This window comes from Erithacus rubecula (genome assembly GCF_903797595.1).
Source record: "Erithacus rubecula genome assembly, chromosome: 9".
NCBI lineage: Eukaryota > Metazoa > Chordata > Aves > Passeriformes > Muscicapidae > Erithacus > Erithacus rubecula.
Genome location: NC_136660.1, coordinates 20509305 through 20531058, shown reverse-complemented (window position 1 = coordinate 20531058; position 21754 = coordinate 20509305). Strand labels below are relative to the sequence as shown.

Here is a 21754-nt window from a genome sequence, read left to right as displayed (position 1 = left end):
AATACAAAGCTAAATGCCCCAGGGACATTGAAGTGAACATATTTTTCTGCTGGTTTAAGCACACCAGCAGTCATTTGTAGAGTTTACATGGCTTTCTTGTCAATACCTGCTGGTCACAGTTGGGGAAGAAGCAGTTTCACTTATGATCTGCTTGCTAATTAAGCATTGCAGCAGCCATTCAGAGTGAAATTTTCAGCAACCTGACACACAGAAGGAAAGAATCAGATGTATTCTCAGAAGACTTCAGTCTTTAAATCATTTGGATCCTGTAGTTACTGGAACTGAAAGATGACAGAAGTTACTTTGTCTGATTAACATGTAACTCTGATAAACTATAACTTACTGTATGTAGGATGAATGCTTTAACCCTGATGTTCTACAGCATAACTCTTTAAGAGAAGGAAAGTTAACAGGATTTGAAGCTCTCTCAATATAGGCCAAAAATCTGTATATGTATATATATCTGCTTATTCTCATTTTCCACAGTGGTTCATAATCTGTCCTTTTCTGTAGCTGTGCTCTGCCTGTTGTCCACTGCTTTACCTGCAGAGGGATTGCAAAGCTGGTGCTCTTCTGCACACAAAACACCCTAGAAAATATCAGCAAAGCCACTTCACTGCTCTGTTTCAAATTCCTTGCTTCCTTGGCCTTCCAAAGCCAGTCACTTCTTTGCTGAATGATTATCATTGAACATCTTACTGCTGCCTCATCCCTCCTCCTCCTTGGTTTGCATCAGGAGCTCTCTCAGTGCATGCTCGTGTTACACACTCACAGGCAGAATTCTCTGACATTTGTACAGCCCCACCCAGTGGTCCCAGGCTTGAATTCCAAGACACATTGCAATACAGGAAATAAAATAACCCCTAAAATATTAGCTGCCTTGAGGTCTCACTATTTTGTTGTGTCTCTTGTGTGCAGGACAAATCTGGAGGGCCTGGTAACCAAATTGTACTGAAATAGAACACACCAGTAAAAGTGAATCTTTTCTGAGAGAAGCCTGAAGATGGCAAAAGCATTAGAGCAATTACCAGAGGTGACTGAAAAGGCTCTTCCCACAGAGCAAAAACCCACTCCACAAGGAATACTACCACATCCAAGCATATTTTTGAGCATTTTTCAAGCCATGCTCGAATTTTATAAATAAAATACAATACACATCTATTTATATCTAGTTTGTAATTTCAACGTTTCAGTTCTTGTCCACCTGTGCTTTATATTCCTCTTCTCTATAAATCGATATTTAATATAATTGAAAAAAAAATAGTGTAATTTAGTTATGTTCCAAAAGGAGTGTTCCTTTGGAGGAACCAATGCAGGCAGAGAAGGCCAAGGCTGGAGCAGGGAGTTTTTGGGTTTGGGAGTTTTTGGGTGATCACTGTGAGCAGAGATGTCCCTGTGGGTAGGGCAGGGGGGCAGCAGCTCCTGCCTGGACACTGCAGTGCTCTTCATGTCTGCCCTGCTCAGCACAAGTTCTGTAATAAACTTCTGCAAGGAAAAACATCAGCAAGTGTTATTGCAAACCTGCTTTTGAAGAAAATTCTTTGAAAACTACACAGACTTTATTTTGAAGCCCTTTTTATTTTATTAGAGAAAACCTAAAGATCCTCTGGATAGATAGTAGAAAAAAAAAAAAAAGACTTCAGGAACATATATATGTATAAAATTTCATTTTAAAGACAGATATTCTCTCCCTGACTTTTGGCCATTTTTCTTTTAGTTTCTTAATAGCAAAGGAGGTTGTGGTATGAAACTCTCTGGAGATAATTCACAGAAGAGCTAAATAAAGAATCAAAATTGAGGCACAGTGAAATAAATACATCAGAAAAACAAACTACCAGCATTTTAAAAGAAAGTATTCCAAATAATTAGAAAGCCTTTAAATTTCTATTTCATAATGTTGTACTGAAAAGTCATCCCCTGGTCCTGATAATTTTCCTTGCTTCCTTGTTTGTTTGGGGGTTTTTGTGTTGTTTTTTTATCACTTCATTGGTATATATTCTTTGAAATGCAGCTCTTGACTGAGATTTTGGCTGCACCAATAATTAAATATTTTCTGCTGTGGAATACTTGCAAAATGCTGCCAATAATCACTAATAATCAGAAAATGCCAGAGCAGGTAGTGCTGTCAGGGCATGAGTTGCCTCACACATGAAATTCTGCACTGGAGAACAAAGAATAAAAAGTCTTTGAGCTTCTTTCAATATCAACTGCTACTTATTAAATATCAGGATTTTACTAAGCATGCTTTTAAGAAATACTTCAATGGAAAAAGGTCACAAGAAAGCCACCAGTACAATTTTTTTTTTTTTTTCAGCTGGAGACTGTGCAAATGTTATTCCTGTGCAAAAATCCAGTTCTGTTTATGATGATGCAAGGATGACACAGGACTGTCTGTGAAGCTACTTTTGCCCTGAATAAGAACTTTCTGGCATCAAACTAGATTAAATAGAACAGATGGTTGCAGAAACATAATTAAGAAAAAGAAAAGGAAGAAGAAACAGATATCAAAGCATCACTGTCTCTTTCCCTGTATTTTCCCTGAAAGAAGTTGAAAGGAAGTTTTAGAAAGGTTGGATCATCTAATCCACATAAGATTAAATCCAAAAATTCATATATCAAATACTTGAATCACAAAGAAGAGCCAGATGCTCAGCATGAACTTGGACACTGCTAATGGTCACTATAGACATTCTCAAGAAATTAATATAATTAAACAGAAAAGGTCTTTACAGGTAGTTATAAATTATTATATTCTTATTCATTAACAGAGTTAAACACAGGTTGTGCTTAGGTCTCATCTTGCTCTGTATCTGCCCTGAAGTGATGGCATTCCTTGTATTTGATTAAATATGAGACTTTTCTGCAGCATTAAGAAAACCCAAACCAACTCCCTCAAAAAACTCCAAACAGAACAAAATCCAAAAGACAAAAGGTATTAATAATGAGCAGAAAAACAGATGTGTTTTTAAAAAATACAAAATACCTCAGAGTTAGTGGTTCAAGAGCTGTTTTTGTACAGCTGTCAGACAGCAGTGCCTCTGGGGAGAGCTTGGGATCACACTCCCCTTCTACACCTTGGCATGCTGAAAGCTGACATCTTCTGCTAGTGTAAGATACAGTTCATAAACAAAACAGCCCTCTAAGAGTTAGAGCTACAATCACAGCAACATGGGCAGATAGTCATGGAGTTGCCATGTCTTCTCACAACGAGCTGCAAAGTGCCCCAGCATCACCTTCAAAGCATCCTGCACATGAATCTCTGTGTGTGCAGGTTCTTTCCTGCAGTTCAATAATGAATGGTTTCATATGCACACTCTGATCTTGAAGTTATCCTTAGTACTCTGCAGTAAAACAACATTTTAATCAAGTTGTAAGAATATAAATTTCATTATAGACTTTGATGGTCTTAGAAACAATTATAAAGCAGCAAGAATTTCAGAAAACAATTGTTAGTATTATTTAATCAGAGATCAAAGTTCTGAGAGTAGGTAAAAGCATCAGAAGTTTCTCAGAACAGCTGAAAGACCTCTACATCTGACTCATTAAAAGTACAATACTCTACAACTCCAATAATGCATAATATGGATAACTCCAGTAAAAATAGCTATAGCATATCACCTGTTCTGTGGCACATATTCAGGGGTTCAAAACAACAAACAAGAGGTATGGGTATGAGTGAAGATGTTAATGATTAAAAATATTGACTCTTGTTGCTTTATAATAAAAAGAGTCAGTATTTTTAATTATTGTTACTTTATAAATTTATTATAATCTATAATAACTACCTTTATTGCCACAGTAGTATCTGTAGAGTCACTGTAAGTGGGAGGAAACTCAGAGAAAATTTGGAAATTGGGATTGAAGTATGTGCAAATAAAGCACAATGTAACCTTTTTGCTAGACCTGCTCTGAGCCACTGAAAAACACTTCAGTCTGTAGTGAAACCAATGTATTCATCAAGTTCTATCAAGTAGATTTTAATTTGAAGTTGAAGGTGTATATATAAATATAAATAAAAGATTGCTGTGTGGTGTCTAAAGGGTAGCCTTGTTTATTGAAACAAGAAGCACTGCTCCTTAACACCATTGATATTAAATCTCTTTAGCAGCAATATTTTTATCTATAATTAGCCATATGCCTGAAGTTATAAATTGTTGGCTTTCTCTAAGTGCAGTGTTACAAAACAGATCACTTAGTGAAGCAGCTCAGGAAACTGATGCACTCATGACTCCTTTAATGTAGGTCATTTTTGGAAGAATAAGGAGGAGACCCCAAAATTTCAGAATATTTTAAAATTTCTATTTATCAGACAATGAAAAAGAGCCTAAGTACATTACATTTAGGCTGTTAAAAAGGTTGACTATAGGAAGCTTATATATTTATTTACTTGTAGAACTGGTAGGGATCGTTGTCTGTCACAATTACAGCCACAACACTTCACTCCTGACAAGAGTTTACATGTCTCTGTTTGCCCACAGTGTGTCTGTGGGACTCAATCTGATAAATCTCAATGTGCTGTGTCAGTTTGAAGCATTTCCAACTGCTCAAGCACAGAAACATCAGCATCTACCAGGTGCTCTGTAGTACTTTATATCTGTGCCCTACACTGTCCTTCCTGATTTTCATTTTTAGAAATCCATTTTCAGTTTCATTACTCTGCTACCAATAATCAAATGGCAAAAGGTGTTGCCTGAAGCTGTATCCAGTGTCCCAAAAAGAAAAAGAGGGCTGAACTAAAATGAGTATAAGATATGAAAAAACATTTTTTATAATCTCTTTGAAACAGAAGGCAATATGACAAAATTTTACACAGTGTTAATAAGAAGGAAGATACATCTGTAATATGAGTTTATACATGTATTTTTCTTCAGTTTTCCTGAAAACAAATCCTAGAATTTAAAATTAATAATGATGACTCCAGAAGAGACTTTAAATTTTATATTTTTAAAGTAATAGATGAGATAGAATTAAGGCATTCTTTAGACCTAGTTATAGGTATAATGATAATTAAGCCAGATGATAGGATACAGGGAAAACTGAACTAATTATTTTTTTCCTACTCATGGACTTTTTTCTTTGTTGTCTTTTTAATTGTTTTTTCTAAAAATTCTAAAAATATGTTTAGAAAACAAAATTGAAAGAAAGATAGAAACAGTGTTTCCACAGCATGACTTTAGGGTGGAGACACTATCTTTTTCTTCTCTCTTTGAAAAAACTATTACAATAATCACATATCAACAAAAGCATTTTAGAAATGCAGCAATTCAAATTTGGGTTAAAGAAATTTCCTCTAGAAATCTACCTCTATGTATATGTATCTCTAAAACTTTATTTAACTTTGCAGTTAACTTTCTGATAAATGGATCAAAACCAAGAAGTCTCAATGAAACTTCATTTCAATTTACATTTAATGGTCCAAATAACAAAACTTTAAAACTTAGTAAGTGAAATGATTAGCAAGGGATTTCTTAGCAAAATTTATCAATACAGGAAAAACCTTATCTAAAACAGTCACCACAGATTGACAAGAGAACAAAAATGAAAATATATTTTCAACTAAAAGAATGCTTTTAAAATCTGAAGACAATCTTCTATTTGAGAGAATGGATTATCACTTTCATGGTTGAAAGAGAAAACTTGATAGTACCAGAAATGCTTCTGAGCATGACTTGTCCTTATTCAAAGATTGTTTATACTTAAACCCCAAAAACACCTTTATCAGACCACTCCAGGTACAGATTCTGATCCCTCTTTAAGTGTCTAAATCCCAGATCTCAGACCCTTCTAACCATGAGTTTCATAGCTAGAATATGATGTAGGCTATTGAACTATGTCATTTTCAGAACTTTCAGTAAAACTGGAGAGTATTAAAAAAACGGAAGAGTTATATAATAAAGATGTATATAATAAAGAGGTATCAGCAATGCTGAATTCTTAGGGTTTTATTACCCAAGGAGGAAAACAGAATAGAAATATAATTCTTAATGGTACTAGTGGATTAACTGCCACTTTGGAAGGATTAGAGGTTCAGCTTTTGAAAGAAAAATTTGTTTCTAGTTTTCAGTATTCTCAAAATAAAGTCCTCATAAAACCCTGCCATCCAATCTACTGGAGACGTGTTTTCTAAGGTAACAATAGAAGCCTGACAATCTTTGCTTGAAAACTTCCATGAGACATGAAATGAATGATAGGAAAATCTCAGTGTGTGGTTTTCTCTCTGCTGCTGATGTTGCTTTATATTGAATTACTGAGTTTCCCTAGGACTTCACAGTGATCTCCAAGCAGAGGAAAGCTTGTCTCAAGGAGTATTTAATAAACAGAGTTTTACCTTAGGAAAAAATTGCTAGTGACATGCAACATATTTTCTATATATTTCAATTAGACAATAATATGGAAAAGCTGCAGGAAAAAAAATTAAATATTCACATAGATTCTCTTTTTAGGCTTCTTAGATGACAGCTGAGAAGCTACAGCTAAGAACACCACTTTGGGTGGCACAGGGGTCAATTTTCAATGAAACATTTTTCACTCTTACATTCTGATGTTCTATCTACTAGTACAAGAGACAGGAACAGGTGATATGTGAGATAAAGAAAAGACCTCGTCTAAAAAAACCCCAATCAAACACCAAAACAAGGAGCATGGTCTACTGAAAACTATTTTCTTTTCCAAGTTATGTGAGGGAGGAGTCAGGTAAAGATGGAGATAGTCTGAATGCCCCTATCCCCTAAAGACATAATTTAATTACATAGTTGTTCTTTAGGTTTGCAGGAAATGAGGACCCTTTGTGAAACCAATGTAGGTTGTGTTCCTAACTTAGACAGCTGAATTAGTCTCTGAATCCACCACTGACTTTGGAGAGCCTGGAATCTTAATTTTAGCTTTATTAGGTGCCAAAATTGTAGGGCATGAAGAGGGAGGTGTGTGTAACCACATGATGCAAACAGCTTTGTCTGACACTGTATTATGGAGCAGCATTACCTAAATACAGCCCTTGGCATCACCAGCTCCAAATTCTGCAGAGATGCAAGAAATTATTGCATGAGATACAACTCCCCAGGTTTTCTTGCCCTAATAAGCAGAGAATGCTGATACACATAATTATCTGCAAATAAAGGTTTTAAATATCATCTCAGAAATGTTTGGCAGTCCCCCAATATACACTATTTTTCAATTTAGCTAATAATCTGTAATTCTGAATATCTCCAGTTACAAGCCATAAATCTTAAAATGCCTCTACAAATTTTCAAGTTTGTCCTCTGGAAAATTGAACTCAGACTTGTATTAATAACAGCTGTCTTAAAGAACAAGCTTTTTCTGGTTTGTGCACTTAGCAGAATAAATTTCTATTAATGTTACTTGCTTTATGAAGTGTGAGATAATAAAAATCAAAACTTTTTTTTTTTTTTTTTTTTGGCTATATAGTGACTCAGAATATTTTGCCTTTTCTTTTTTTTCTTATTGGAGCAACAGGAATTGTTTGGAGACATAACCCAGAATTTTTACTAAAATGTTTAACATTGCAGAAGCAAATAGACCCAGTGGCTTCAGAGATGGAGAAAAAATTCAAAATATTTTATTCTCATTTCAGCACATATATGCCTCTGAATAAAAGGCAGTTAAGAACATAACATTAGAACCAATTTTTTCTTACAAAAGTATTTTTATTTATCCAACCAAAACACCATCTATATTCTAGAAAAACACACAATATGACCAAAAATAGCACAGTGTATGGAAAGAAAACAGGTCTTAAAGTAAAGGTAGGTAAGAGAAAGAGATGTTAAATGCTAATTCTATAACAAGTTTTACACATAGAGCAGGAGACAAAATGGTGCAGGAAACAGCACTTTTGACTCTGCCATCTTGCACACTGCCTATGGTGCACATCACAGGTTCTCATACTTTTAAGCAAGCATGGATAAAAAGAACCCACAACATAAAATAAATCAACATTCCATTCTGGAAGAACTAATCTCTTCCCACTAGGTTTGGTTTCCACAATTATAGTTCTTGTTGCTCAACAGTTGCCTAACAAGTCAGGGGCAAAAACTGTGCTCAGCCTTCTCCTCATCCAACACCTTCTCTGGCTTCTCAGACATTTCAGTGGGAACAGGTGAAAGTCTTTCAAAAGTGAGCTAGAGTGCATTGTGCAGATTTAATAACTGCTTCTCCAGCTTGAAGACTAAAGTTCTCAGGGGAAAATAAATGAGAAAACTGAAGTTCTCTAGCAATTCCTTGGGCCAGTTACACAGATCAGAGATGGAATGATTCAAAGCATGATGGACCTGTCTTTTCCATTCTTATCTTGATTATTTTAGCATGAAAAGAGTTGGTTCTTGCTTATGGTGGAATCAGCTCAACTATAGCTGACCTAGACAGATACATAAAAATACTGAGTTGTCCAAGTTTTTTTCTGATTAAGAAAGGAAACAGATGATGGAACTTGGTATCTGGTGCAATCTTGCTTATTAACAGAGTTAAATTTCTGCTTTTGTTAGCACAACAAATCACAAGCAAGCAAGTCCTTGCTATTCTCCTTCAGCTACCATTGCATCTAAAAGCTCTAACAAGGCAGTGTCTGAATTCACACTTCATTTACAGAAGGTCATTTGGTTCATTTCTTATAAGATTTATTTCAGCAAAACCCCTCAGCCACATGTATTGCTGTTTTACTGACATACCTTTGTTCTGATGCTTCTTAAATGAAAGACAGCACTACTCATCTTGTTAGCATTATTATAGAGTTTAAATTATTCTGTAATTCTGCCTAAGTGAAAAATAGTCACGCCATGCTTCTTCAGTGAATACTTAAAAGATAAATTAAATGTGCTTTCCTTATTTTCTTGTCTGTCCACTTATCCAACTGCTCTCAACTACTGTGACTGTAGTATCCAAGAATTGCTAAATGACTGGATCCATTTCTACTTTTTACTCTGAAAGTGCAAGCAATGAAAACTATGACCACTCCTCTGTGACTCTTCTGTTACATGAAATTGTTCCTTTGTTAGCTTTCCAAAGAGATAAATTTATCCTCCAGTGGGATCCTACTCTCATGTCAAATTCAAACACACTACACAATAAAGGAATAGATGTCCTTTCTAGAGTGACAAGAAATAGCTCACACAATCCTGTACTGTGCTATGTTAATACTCTCACATTAATCTTTCTGACAGATAGAGGGGAAAGACAGCATATACACCAAGATTATATAGAAAAACATAAAACCAAAGGTTTCAATTTAAGAATTATAATGGCAGGGTGATATTTAAGGCTTACAGATTGTCTTCCTTGAAAAAATATTCACTATGCTTGGGGAGAAAGAAACCAAAGCAAAAGGAGAAAGAGAGGGATAGAAGTGAACTGGTTACTTACAAAAGCAAATAGCATGAAATTCAAACTGAACAAATGTTATTTCTTAACTGTAGCCTCAGAAATGACTGAACACAGAATTCATATCAGATGATCACAAATGAAGTGCAGGGAAAAAGATAAGCATTTGCCACAGTGAAGACCCTCTAGTTTGTCAAGTTAGAGAACTGAGTATAATAAGCATGCAAGATTAACTTCAAAGGTTAATTTCAGGTATCTGAATTTATAATGCCAGAGATAGAATTTCTCCTTTGCACCGTGGATATTTTTCATTCTTTACTTCAGACTACAGTGTTCTCAAAATAAGACAGCCAGGGTAAGTACACAACATCTATTTAAACTATCATTTGGCCAAGGTTCTGGGACTAAAACCATGGCTTAAAGTTCTGTCCTTCCTCCTGACTTCTAGTGCTGGTTCTACATCAACACTTCAGCATTATCACATTCCTATAGCATTCCTGGTTTTCTCCAGGAATTGGCTATCACTACTAGAGATTGTTAATTTCTAACCTGAGTGGTCTGCTAACACGTGGCTGCAGATGGATTTCAGACACCAATTATATGGATGATAAAACACTGGCTTTTCACAACAAGGCTCTACAGTTGAGCCCTTCCCACATACAGCTGCTGGCCAACTGTTGATTATTCACAGCAGAAAGCTCAGCTTTTCCACTGACAGCCAATCTGAGCTCCATCTATAAAGTCAAGCCCAGTAGATCAAAACAGACTCAGTTCTTGAGTTTTCTGTGCCAAATGAAGAATCCAATGAAGGGCAAAGAGAGCTGTACTTAGAAATGCAGTGCAGTGTACAATCACTTTCTGGTCTGTGAAAGAGATGAGAAGGAAAATAGATGGTACTGGTCTCTGCAGGCAAAGACAATTCCCTTTGACACTGGTGTCACATGGAGAAATTGGATTACTGCACAATAACAAGCCAAATAAACACAGATTATGAGCGTAGGATAGAAAGTAATTTACCACTAGATTAATCCCAGGCATGCCTCTTACCTAGACTGCAGTAAAACAGGAGCATCCATCTTTCCACCCTACTGTTCAATGTGCTTCACATTCTTTGCTCCCCCCAAGAAAGACTAGTATATGAATTTTTTTATTATGTTCTATTTGCTCTCTACTAAGTTCTCCAAAATAACACTTTCACATGCAGCAGATTCAATCTATTTGGCAAGAAGGTACAACAGCATTTTTAACTTGTCTGGATTTTCACTGGGAGATAACATGGATCCATGACCTAAGCACATTCTCTCAGAGAATCACACAGAGTACACCTTACTTTGCCAGCTTGGATCTGAGGACACATTAATACAAGAAAACTAGGAAATATTAGACCAAATTAAATCAAAAATATTGATCTATGTGTACAGATATTTTTTTAAGAAATATAAAAGCCATCCAGTGAAATACACTGAATGGAGAGAAGAGAGAAGTGCCATATATACATTGAATTAATAAGATTTAAGTAAAAATGATTAGTTCAGTTTAACTTTGAAAGGATCATCTAGTTACCTTGGAGCAAAACCATTTATGGCCCCTCCCATTTTACTCAGACTTCCTAAATTTATTTTCTTGACATTAAATAAGAACAAACTAATGTATAAAACTTAAAAATGCTTTCCTTATTACCTTAACAATATTCACTTTTCAGAGCTATTCCAGATTAAAGAGGAATGTATTAAAGCTACGTATTTACTCAGAAGCAAAATTCAAATAAATTATTAAAAAGTCAAGATGAAATTATTTCATACTTGGATATTTATCTAACTAACTGGAAGTTAGAATTTGTATTTTGAGGAATCCTGAAGCTCCAGTGCAGCTTCAGTGCAATAAATTATTTCACTTAAGAAGTAAAATTCCTTAGATAATTCGTAGAAGGGGAAAGAAATTTTCCCCTTGCACTTCGGTTAAAAAAACCAAAACCAAAACACAAAACAAAAAACAAAAAACAAAACAAAAGAACACCATTAAGTTTGGTGAAACAAACTCCAATACTTAGATTTCCTGCTGCCAGCATGGTAAATTCTGCCTTACAACTCAGATTCCTGAAACCTGTAGTTCTCTTGAAGTTAATAGGAGTAGGAATACAGTAATTCTAGTGAACATAATCAACACGTTTTCAGGTAGCATTATGCTGAAATAGTGGGTGGACAGGTACATTCCCTCCAAAATCAATCTATGCAGATACCTACAATATCTTCATGCCCTCATAAGTACATTTTATAGTGCTAAGAACAAATTCACCTCAATTACACACTACAATGCATTTAAATCACTGTACATGAGGCACATTCTTGAGTCTCATTCAATAACTAAAAACCAAAACTCAATCCTGAACCTTACCTTAATCTTCCTGTATAAAAACTAACAGTATATGTTTTGCTGCTCCATCTGTTCAAAAAAATTAAGATTATAAAAAGATTGAAAAAATAAATTTAATTGTACTATCTGCAAGAAAAAACATCAACAAAAGAAAAATTATAAAGTAACTATTGCTATTCATAACAATGTACAATTAACACATTATATGGGACCAGGATCAACAGCACATGACTGAACAGACAGAGAATGTTTCAAAATACTAATACACATAAAATACACCACATGCAGAGACAACTGATATTTTTAATTAATAATTTTTAAAAATTACTCTGCAATTTTAACATTCTTCTTTTTCTGAACCTTCTTAGCAAGGAATCATTTATAGATAAATGCAAAATCATCTTGACTGAAGCAATACTTTCAATTGTTTTTCAATTGTAAACAATTTCAATTTAAAAAATCAATTGCTACAATTTAAGACCTATCTAATTATTTATTTCCATTTAATAAATGAGAATGCCCTGGATATCAAAAAGTGAAGCAGAAACAAAAGAATAGCCCATATTTATAGTATAAAATAATGTGATCAGCTTGTACAGGAATAAACACGTTTAAACATCTATGTTGTTATTCCACAATTGGTTGAATAGTTAATTGCCTTAACCAGTACATATGATATTATCTGGTTGTTTTTTTCCTAATGGCAATTTTACACACTGAATATTAGAGTTTTTACAGAAACAAGACAAAATGCTTTAACAGCATTTCTTTCTAGTGCAAGGCAGCACAAATTTAAATATCTCCCAGCAGGCAACAGAGAGCCCTGTTCAATGCTCGTGTATTTCTACTGGCTTCCATTTGATTAAAGGAAACTATAGAAGCAAAGTAGAACAATTCCTTGGAGTATTACAGCACCATGTTCTGTGTGTGACCACACAAGGATTCAAAAGAAGAATGATACAGTGTTCTTTTCAGAATAGCAGATTATCTAACTTTGAGTAATGACTATTTAGTGGAGATTTATATTATTTCCATTTTCTAAAGCTCTATGCATAATTATCATAACAGTTCTCTTTTCAAGATAAATTTAGTTTTGAAACTTTGGTTTCCTATCACTGGCACTATTTATACTCTCAGAAAACAGAAGATAAAATGCAAACATAAAAAGCCAGTCATTAACCATTTAAATAACTGTCTTAAACTTCAGAATTAAACTCCAGAATTTTGCAGAGGGGGGATTACAAAAAGACTGAAAACAACACGTGTTCAGCTCTCTAACTTCTACACAGGCCTAAGCTCTCAGGAATGTTTGCACTACAGGCTTGAATCTTTAGGATCCAGAAACTTGGAGCTAAGATAACAATGCAGCAGAGTATGAAAATGAAGAGCCTTTTGTTCTTCTTCATTCTCCAGTGCACATATCAGAGCTTGAATTTAGAAAACCCTAAAAGCACAAAAAAGTCTACTCATGGTAAGGGTATTTAATTACTCTACTATAGGACAGCAAATTACTAATCTCTACTAATAGCCAGGAAATCAGTGATACAATGGTTGTCAAAACTACTGGCAAACTTCACATTGTACAGTACAGAACAAAATCAAAGCCATAAAATGAAGTTCTGTAAGTTAAGCAGATTTTAAAATCCCAATAAAACACCATCTGAGCAAACTGAACTATTTATTTACAGAATGAACTAAAGGCAGCACGTGGTGCAAAGGAAACAGAGTCATAACTTGTGAGACTGAAACAGCCTAATGTGTGGGGATTAGGTCTAAAGGATTTCTGACTCTGGCAATCAAGATAAAGAAACCCCTTAAATGTTTATTTTCATATTATATCTCAAAAATCTAGTACTAGAAGGTGTCAAAGCTGACAATTGCAAATTATTTTCCATCTTCAACTTGACGGTATTTACCTTTATAAATGGTGCAATGAAAAACACAGTGCTGTGAAAATTAATGTGAGCCAAGTCTGGAAGATGCTCAAGGATCTGGTTGTTATAAGATACAAACTTCTTTCATCCTGAGAATTACCTGCATGTCCTTCATATATGACATGATCACAAAATTAAATATTTCATTGTAATATCTTTGTAAAGTTCATCTTAAAGAATTGGTGTAATTAGAAACAATAAATAACAAATTCTGAAGTTCCAGTAAAAATTTAATTTTTTTTTTTTTTTTTTTTTTACAAACTACTGTTTGCAAGGCTTGACTGCCTTTATTTAATAAGGTCTGCTTACTGTACAAAATGCAGTGAACAGCTTAGCTGAGTAATATGGCATTTTTGTGGCTATGATTTTAACTAGTTAAGCCATGGAAATAGATGACAGCTACTTTATTTTTAATCTTACTGTTGGAGAAAAGCTGTAAACTTTTTCCTTCCAGAAATAATCCGCAAACTGATTGCTGTCAACTGCTTGCTGGAGGGAAAGTCTGTCAACCAAGGAGGGTGGAGACAGGAAAGACAAATTCCCCTTTTCCATGTATAAATACCTTTTTACAGAAAATGGAAGCTAAATCTTACAGAATTTTTGTAAATTAAAGATCTATCATGTGTGACCCTTAAAAAAATGTTATTTATAGTATCCAACACTTTTACTCAGGAAAAACTGTGTCTGACTAGACTTTGTTATCAAAGAGACATGATGTTATTCAAGCATTCTGAATGAAAGCCTGTATCTTTGTTCCTTGAAAATGAAAGCATATCGTGTAAGAGCTGATTCTGAGGGATATAATCTGCCCTTTACAAACTTCAAGCACATTTATACCAAAACTCAAACTCTTAGCACATTTCTAGGTCTAAAATATATTGGTCCTACACCATTAACTTGCAGGACACCTACCTGCCTTCAGAGGGTGTAATGAAGATCATTAGTATCTATAAAGAATTTTTAACTTTGTAAACACTATATAAATGCTAAATTGTGACAAGGACAGAAGTAGTCCAGTTTATCTCCATCCAGAAGCTAAAATATTATGCTTGTATTTGAATTACCTTAATAATTCCTCTCTAAAGCCCAGTTCCCTGCTAACTGATACTTTGCCATTTATCAAAATAACCTACATCCCTAATATCTCAGTAAATTTTTTTTCCAGATATCCACTAAGATTCCATTATAAATAAATACAATATCAGGACACATTTTTCTGTTGTTGAGTTCTTGGGGAAAAAAGTCTGCTGTTCACAGTTTACAAAAAGTTAAATTCAACACCTTTTGTACTTTCCTAAACAGTTTTACTTGAAGGAACTTAAATGATACAAAATGGTTGGATAGCAATCTGGAGAATTCCAGGAGTAAAAAATTATTAAATAATTTTCTCCATTGTTTTGCAGGTGATGGGTAATATTTTACTTAATAACTATACCTGCACCTTTTACAATGTCTGCCTTTCCAAGTTAAACAGGTGCACAGTGTTAGCAGGAAATTTAAGACAACAACAAAAAGAAGAAAAAACAAAACAATTATTCTTCTGAAATTTAGATGACGAGCATATATGCATTTATATTGATTTTGGAAATAACTCTAAAGGCTAGAGCTGCATACTTGCACAGGTGCCCATTCACAATTTTTGAATTCCCACCTGTTCACTGCAGCTTAGATGCCAAGAGTCATTTCTCTCCAAATTCTGGAGGCATCCTGAGAGGCCTTAGCATCACACAGAGAAGCAAAATTCTCCCATTTTTCTGATGGAGTTACTACAGAATGTGAATTTAGAATCAAACTGCCAAGACTAGATTGCTTCTCAAAATCAGTGTCAAGGTGTTAAGTTGAAGGTACAATTCACTATATCCTCATTTCAAGGTGGAGAAAAAAAGGATTCATCATTTCCTGCATTTTAAGTGCTATCTTTGCAGTATTCTGAAAATGGAAAGCCATTTGATTAAAAAGTTCTTCATCACTCTTCCATGTGCACACACATAAACACACACATAAAAAATATGTTTTTTAGTTAAAAGCAAAAGTATCAGTAACTTGCTAAACAAACAGAAAACTGCCTTTCAAGCAATATTGAATTAATTTTCCTGCAGCAAAGCAACTTGATCCCTAGACCAAACTCAAATAATTTGAGCTTAAACACGGAGCACTGAGTCTCACCCTAGAAATCTTAAGCATTGCTTGCAATGAGGGCAGTGCAGTGTCTTTTCTCACTGCTGCTGGCAAAGCAGATGAGTGTGAATAGCAAGAGAAAAGATGGAATGCAGAAGCAATTTTTATAAAATTTATTTTTTGCTATTTGAAGGAAGCACAAAACAAGTCCTTGCATTTTTTAACATAAGGTACACAATTGCTTTATCTGAATAAAAGATAATTTGTCTTCAAAAATTTCAGCTACAGAGAAATTAATTCACCTCTGCTTTGCAATCAATTTAAAGATTACGTATTTCAAATTCTCCTTAACTATAACAAGCCCAGAGGTTCATTCACCCTATAAAAATGAGGTGGGGAAATAAACTTAATGCAAAAAAAGAATGCAGTGCCTGTATGACATGTAAAATATAGTATCTTCCTCGTGTCAAACATATGGTATGAGTAATTCACAGTCATGCACTCAGACATAGACAAAAAGGCAGCTGTCACTTGGTGCACGTGTGTATGCACACGTGCCAGTGCTATTAAACAGAGCAAGGAAAGATGGTGAAGAGACATTTTTATCTTCTAATTTTCCTGGTCACACAGCAGCAGTAAAATTATTACTGATGCTACTAACTATTATTACTAACAATTACATTATTGTTAATGAAGCATGAAAGTGAGGTGAAATGGAAAGTAGTGGAATTGCTGGGCTTGGAGGATTGTGATCAGTGCCACAAAATTCAGCTGGGAACATAATTAATTGTGCACTCCTGTTGGTATTGGGGCCATTTCCTTAAAGACCAGAATAATGGGACTGAGGGCACCCTCAGTGGGTCAGCAGAGCATATGAAATAATATGCCATTAAGTGGGACCCCAACAGGCTGGAGAAATAAAGCTCAGCAAAAGGAAATGCACATTCTTCACCCAGAGAGAAATAACTGTGTGCACTGGTAAAAGTTTTGGGATCAACCAGGTGGAAAGAACTGGGCCTTAAAGGATGGGGAAGGTCTTGGTGGTGAAGAAGTTGAACATGAGTCAGCAAAGTGCCCATGCAGCAATGAAAGTCAGCACTCCAGTCACAGCTGGAATATTGCCTGCTATTCTGGGCTCCCCAGTACAGAAAGGACATGGACATACTGGTGTACATTAGTGTGTACATCCAGGACACAAAGATAGGGGTCTTGGAGCATCTGTCATATGAAGAAAGGCGGGAAGAGCTGAATTATTTTATCCTGGGGAAGGCTCAGGAGGGATCTTAATCAGCATTTATAAATGCTTGGTGGGAGGGAGAAGCCAATCCTTTTAAAAGCTAATATTTTGGGAGAGGAAATTCAGAATCCACTCTCTCCAGATTTCATAAAAGAACCTGATATGTCATCACCCAGCAATTATTTACTGAGTTGGAATTATGAGCATAACACAAAAATAAAGTTGACATAAAGGTGATTAATGGTAACATATTGAAAGGATTTCTTTGAAATCAGTCTTCACACTCATCTTATTACACATCTGTAAACATGGTGAAAAGCAGAGATGCCTGGATAAAAACTGGTTACTGGAAGCCCTCTTGATACTGGGGGCTTCTTGCTAACTTATAGAAGAAATTGGAGGAACACTTACACAGGCATATTAGAAATGGTAAAATCTTTAGCAACTCTTCAAAGCCACATGATTACGAATAGCACAATTTCTGTGATGGTCTCTTATCATTCGAGAGCAACACAAAAAGATAAATCACATACCCATGTTTACTATTAACAGATGAAACCAACCTGGCCTATCTGCAAAACAAACTTGATATTCACCATTGTCTGACAAGGATTTTCAGAAGACAGAGTGGAGCATTAGCACTTTTACTCAAGACTTTGAGCAAGCCCTTCAGGTACAAGGTTCAGAATCCAGGAGAATCAAGCCACTAGCCTCTATCTTCCTATTTATTCTGTTTTGCTAGATGGTCTAAAAGGTGCTTGCTCTGCTTTTTGATCCTAGCAGATAAAAGCTGAGGAAGACACATGATCGATGTTTATAATTTATTGAGGGCTGCATGCTGAGGAAGGAGCTGGTTTTAAACAACAATATTGAGAGATTAAAAATTAGGAATCAAAGAATTTATTTAGGCTGAAAGTTCAAAGAAAGCTCTAAGCATTAGGAGAGAGGTTTTGAAATCTCTTTCCAGAAAGACCAACAGGGCAATGTACTTAAAAGATAGACTGTAATGAATTTATGACTGAAATTACCTAAGATTGCTTCTAGCTCAGGAAGGTCTTTTCTTTGGCCCTCAATTACTGTGGTGATCTGCTACTCCCTGTTCTGCTCCTCTCCTTCCCACATGTTTTGCTCACACTATTCCCTGGTTCAACTAGGGCTATGAGAGGACTTCTTGCAATTTTTTAACCTTAAATAAAACAATTTTAAGACTTAAACTCCTTCCCCTCTAGCTTAAATGTTTTTAAAGAACATTGCATCAAAGCAGATGACCAGAAGATCTTCTTGAGATCAGAAGATTGAAGTAGCAGCTAAACAGAGCAGTGCACTGCAAACATACTGAAATGATATTGCCTCTTTGGGTCTTCATTAAATATTTGTCCTCCTTGCCAGTTTAATGCATTCCTGCTTACTATATAAACAGACAAAGAAGGAATCTGATTGTACTGAAAGCAAATATATCTCAAACACTGTAACTATTCAAAATCATGTAATTTAACCTTTCTGTTAAGACAGACAACTATCCCCATCCTTCATAACATGGTACTTTTATGTTAATCACTGAACAACCCATTCAGAAGTTTTCCATGGCAGTGAGCAAAGCAAAAACAGCTACAGAAAACAGAGAGGGCATATTCACATGACTACAGCCACTGGCCACTTGTCACGTAGTTATTTGCATGGCAGTAAGTGAACATTGAGCAATGTTGCAGACAACCAGCTCTTCTCCATTCAGCTCCTTTCAAAGTCCATCAATAAACAAGCAGCACTGTGGTTTCTTCACCCAAACAGCGTGCTCAGCCTGTTGCAAATGTTGAAAAGGTAGGCGTGTCTGTCATTCACCAACCCCACAATCCTTGTATCGAACACAAGTCATTATTGTAAGGCCAAGAAAGTCTGGTGAGTGTGAACATATTTCTCCACCTCCCTCTGGCTGAAAAATGATTTTTTTTCATTTTGTTCTAGAAAAGAAGAAAATGCTTTTCCAATATAAGTCAATCCAACACTTGACAGCTGAACAAAAATGTACACTGGACTGAAATTTACGCAGTGACATATATTGTTCAAACCCCAAATCAGAACTCCCATGTTTCATTCCCAACTTACAAAGCCAAAGCAATGGCCAGAAGAATGCCAGTTACACAGAAAATAGTGTCTCTATTATAATAGTATCTCAAAACAATAAATGTTCACTAATTAATAAATTTTGGCCACTTTGTGGACTGCTGTCCATGACAGCATTTCCAGTTAGAGACAGAAGATTTGGAAAACAAAACAAACTTTTCTCCTGTTCCAAGTTCAAAGAAGAACTTCACTTTTATTGACTGTCTATCATCTCTTACTTGGTGACAAACCAAATTCTCAACAACTGAATCTCTTTTAATTGCTCAGTTATAGTCTGGACCAAGGTTTCCACCATAAATGCTATGAAAATGCTCTGTGTATGATTTCATTTAACAATGACCCACAGTCGAGGATTTGACAGAAAGACTTGATTTCCAAATGTTTGTCCCCACCTGACTAGTCTCCTTTAAAGTTTTTGTCTTTTTATTTCTGGCTTGTGCTTATTTTTGTCTCCCTTATTTTGTTGCTGTAGAACAGTGATATGAAAACTATTGCATCCAGGCTTTCAAAGTAAGCATATTGAGTGGTTAGCCTGGCTCATATGTTCTTGCTTACCTCACAGATTTCTGTGTTATTATTAGTTTCTTCTACTAGCATAGCAGTCTTTTGCCACACACATACACGCACTTTTACAATAAGCTCACAACTTATGAAACTTGCAAATCACACGTGCTGTCAAAGCACACAAACTCCTTAATTCCCTCATTCTGATGCAATGTACAGAAACCATCTATAACACATAACATCTTTTAAATCAAAAAGCAATATTTTTACGTAAGTGGAACAAAAGAACTTAATAATATTTGCCACTTACAGTTTTGCCAAAAACAAGGTAGGCTACTAAAGCAATTAACCCCAATCTAAATTAGTTCCATCTGAAATGACAAAACCTCGGTCTAGTTTTGTCAGCAACAAACCTAGTGATATGAATGAAATTTCACAAAACTAAAATATGAAACCATTATTTCATCAGATTAAAGACGTCATTTTGTATTTTATGATTAAATACCTGGCACATGAATAACACAAACATCTTACTAAACAGTAGGTCTCTCTCAGCTCATTTAGCAGGCAAGTGTCAAGAACTATTATAGTATTGCCTTAGAGGCAGTAAGTGAAATTCTTGGAAGTAGCTTATGACATTTCTTAAAGCATTTTTTTCAAAGGTGGAAATAATCAAAGCAGACATCACACAGATTTTAGTTGCTGTAATTGAGAAAGTCAACATTTTCAATGGAAGTTGTGCTATCCCTTGTCCAAGTTCTCCCCATCCTGTATCTCAGAAAATATGGGTTTGTACACACTAAAAACAGAAGGTAAAACAGCATGTTTTTTCTCAGTCTTTTCATGTGAGACAAAAATAAGAAGACATATGTGATTCTAAAGCACCATCCTTACACTCCACCACGTCTAACTCTGCAAGAGATTTCAGGCTGCAATGTGTAAATCATTACTACATGCCCTAAATAGTACTTTCTATTTAATCAGGAGAGAAGAAAAATCCCCTCTAGAATTACAATAAATAACTACAGTTTTCTTTTAAATGAAATGATGTAGTTTATATCTGACCTGAGTTTCAGTCTTTTCCTAGTGGGAAATATAAATTCAGCATTTGGATACATAATCCTACAGCTCTCAGAAGAAGCCGACTCCACCGCGAACACTTTACATGATTTATAGCTCTCCTCCAGATTCAGATGACAAGTCTCGGCGGAGCAGGTGCAACGGGGTATTTTTTCCTTCCTTCAGACATCATTCCCTCGTATGTAAATTAATTAGCAAGTCTTCCTCGGTGTCGCGTAAGCGGGGAAGATGAAGCTGATGGAATACCAGCGTTCGGTTTCTCACGAGGAGCGGGTGGCCGGGCGGAGGGAGGGAGGGAGGCAGGGAGGGGGCTCGCTGCTGTTACTGCTGGAGCCACAGCGATTTTGACAGCGTCAGCGGCGGGGAAGTGAGCCTGGCTGCCGCGCACTTATGCCAAGAGAGCGATTTTTAAACCACGGGCAGGATTTGGGGGAGCCTCGGGGACGCGAAGCGAGCGCACCTCGCCACCTCCCGCGGCAGCCGAGCCTCGCTGTCCCCCTGCCGCAAGTTGGAGCTGAGCTCCCCTGCCCTGCCCTCCCCTGCGCTCCCCGCCCTGCCCCTTCCCTGGCTGCGGGGAACGGGAGCGCGTCCCGATCCCATTTACCTCCTCCGGAGCCATGGAGAGCCCCGCGCTCCCTCACCCGCCGCGCCGAGAGCCGCTGGCACAGCCCGCTCCACATAAATGCATTAACAGCAGCCACATCATGATTAATTCATCAGTCCCAGTGACCAGGGGAGGAGGCAGGCAGGGCTGGGGAGCGGCAGGGGCACGGGACTGTCCCTTCTCCCGGGGCTCCGCCGGCAGGGAGGGAGGGAGGGAGGCAGGAGCGGGGGATGCCGCTCCAGAGCCCGGCTGCCCGCGGTGCCCGAGCGCTGCCCAGCCGGAGGCAGGGCGGGGTTACCCGGGCAGGTCCCGGGCGGGGTTACCCGGGCAGGTCCCGCTGGGAGCCGCGCTGGGAGCAGCGGGGGAGCCGCGGGAAGTTGGGGAGGCTCCGCGGCACGGAGGGGGCTGCAGGCACCGCCAGCTGGACTCGGGAGCATCCCCAGCTCCGCC

General features: G+C 36.7%; 1 pseudogene across 2 annotated transcripts in view; it reads right to left on the bottom strand.

The window, feature by feature from the left end:
• LOC306805294 (heparan sulfate glucosamine 3-O-sulfotransferase 1 pseudogene) overlaps positions 1–21399 on the bottom strand; it is a 47144-nt pseudogene extending 25745 nt beyond the window's left edge. Inside the window, exon 1 of one of the 2 annotated variants that reach the window lies at positions 21305–21399. Of the gene's footprint in view, positions 1–20685; positions 21024–21304 lie in introns of those variants that run through there. The other variant reaches the window with a different exon arrangement.
• Between the last annotated feature and the right edge of the window lie 355 nt (positions 21400–21754).